Source organism: Amblyomma mixtum, chromosome 6 (genome assembly GCF_055824585.1).
Source record: "Amblyomma mixtum isolate Tamu chromosome 6, ASM5582458v1, whole genome shotgun sequence".
NCBI lineage: Eukaryota > Metazoa > Arthropoda > Arachnida > Ixodida > Ixodidae > Amblyomma > Amblyomma mixtum.
The window spans coordinates 128,981,519-128,983,925 of record NC_143017.1 but is presented as its reverse complement, the minus strand read 5'-3'; the positions used below and the strand labels follow the sequence as shown (position 1 = coordinate 128,983,925).

General features: G+C 45.6%; 1 pseudogene; it reads right to left on the bottom strand.

The window, feature by feature from the left end:
• Positions 1-2,202, bottom strand: LOC149340386 (uncharacterized; annotated as a pseudogene).
• Between the last annotated feature and the right edge of the window lie 205 nt (positions 2,203-2,407).

Below are 2,407 nucleotides of genomic sequence, written 5' to 3'. Positions count from 1 at the left end.
CTATTTTCGACTGTGTGCTTTGGCGAGAAACAGATTTTCTACAATGGGCATGCCGGCTAGGAAGTCGTGCTCGCCGATGCACACGCGGAATCGAAGGGCGGAGGATTCCAGGATTCCACGTAGTCACGCACCCAGTCCGCGTCCGAGTTATAGTACGAAATTAAGGCACCCCAGAGAAGCAGTTCACCGGATTTCAGTTGTTGATACGCTTGGAGCTTCCCGAGCAGTAATAGGGCAAAGTAACGGATGTACCATCAGTTCATGTACACGGCGTACCCGGTCACCGAGCCCACAAGGACAATGAGAAGGACAGGCACCCCAATCATGACGTAATAGTCGGGGAGACGGCATGCTTCTGTGCTTGGAAGGGCACTTATGACGGGGGTATCTGTCATATGCCCTTTATCAAACCAGCAGGCGACACAATTTTCCTAGCAAACCTGTTTATCCCGTCAGAACAAAGGACACTCCACATTTCTAATGCCGCAGTTTATGCAGTCCCAAGGTTGGTTGGTTGGTTGGTTTATGGCGTTTAACGTCCCAAAGCGGCTAAGGCTATGAGAGACGCCGTAGTGGAGGGCTCCGGAAATTTCGACCACCTGGGGTTCTTTAAGGTGCACTGATATCGCACAGTACACGGGCCTCGAATTTCTGCTCCAAAGAAATTCAACCACCGCGGCCGGGATCGAACCCGCGTCTTTCGGGTCAGCAGCCGAGTAAGGGTTATTGCAAATGTTTATTGTTTATTAAAAGGAGATATGCAACGTCGTTGTAGATATTTTCGTCCAAACCTCTAATCTTGTTTCTATCCAGCTGCAGGTTTTCCAGCCTTGCCATACTGGAGAAGACTGGCTGGGACCAGTTTGAAATCAATTCAGATGACAGCGCAACGTGCTCACGTTCAGACTAATGACAATTTCCGGAAAGAGGATTTCAACTTCATTCTCTTCCAAATGCAGGATGTTTAGGCTAAGCAACGGAGAAAATAAAGGAGCAGGACTTTAAATGACGATCGTATTTTTAGATAGAGTGACTTTCTTCACAGTGCTTAGTCCCTTGAAATTTTCAGCAGAGAGGATGCTCAGTTCGTTTTGGTACAGTTCGAGTGCCTTGAGATGGCTGAGGCGGAAGAATGGTGAGCCGTACATCGCTCTGAGATAACACATTTACAAACTGAGGTCTTCAAGTGCAGGTAGAGAGCATTACTCGTGATCCAGAAGACAATACAGGGTCCTTCCGTCCCATGTAAGGGATTTAAGAGAAGGTTTACCAATGAAAAAAGGGCTGGATGGAATATATTCTTCGTGCTTCAGGGCCGCATCCTCCATTTTTAGGAGGTCGAAAGTACGGATTGAAAAAATGTCACGAGAAGTGGTGTTTAGTTTGCTAATCCCGAAAGTAAACGTTGCTCAAGTTGTACACCGGCAAATGCACATCGCCTGTAAATCGGGTAAAGCTTATAGCTTGAGTCTTGACTTGATGCACTCTTGTCCATTTCCCTGCGCCACTAGGAAATTGCACAAAAAAAAAAAAACAGGCGGAAAATCTAATGCGTTCACAACTTCCCAGCACAACGTTGTCACGTAATGCACGTCACAGGTCTTCGGTGCCTTTTCGAAATACCTGACTTGTATCGTGCCATACACGTGACGTACTGCCGTCAAATGTTTGGGCGTAATTTTACAGAAGCTGTACATATGATTATTTTCTGCGTTTATTCTCCCTTCTTTGGCTTTACTCGCTGATGCAAATATGTCGATGATATATCACCTTTCGTTTCGGTTGATCAGTTCAATGAAAAAGGCCCTCAATGGCTCACCAAACTGGAAAATGTGGAGGAAAAGTTTAAAATTAAATTTCACTTCACCCGATACTCTCTTCAGTGAATATTGACAACAGCATTCAAAGCTAAGGTCGCGGATCGAGAGACATTTATTTCCATCCTGAAGAATTTTTCTCCTTTGAGAACTTTGGTGGGTATGTAGCGGCTCCCCTGAATACAGCAGCGTGACGGCCGAATGGTGACTGAATTTCTGTGATGATGATGCAGCTGACATGAACAATGTCATTCAAGTGACTAAATGTGCAGTTTTTGATACGTAAGGGTTCCTCATCTGTGCTGCCTTTGTTTTCACAAACCGAAATTCTCTCAGAGATGACGATTCGCAGGCAAGGAACTACGACGAGTATTTTTGTCTGCATGCAGCACTGCGAAGGAAGAAGGAATGGTTCGTTTATTTACACAGATGTATACTAATGTAAATTCAGTGCTATAACGAACAGGTGTCTACTCAAGGACATGTCCAGAATAACCAGGAGTCACTCCCATCAGGGCGTCCTCAGCGTTATCCTCATGGAGACTTCGCGTTGTTTGGTGAGGATGTGTTTGTAAGAAGGAAGGAAAGGA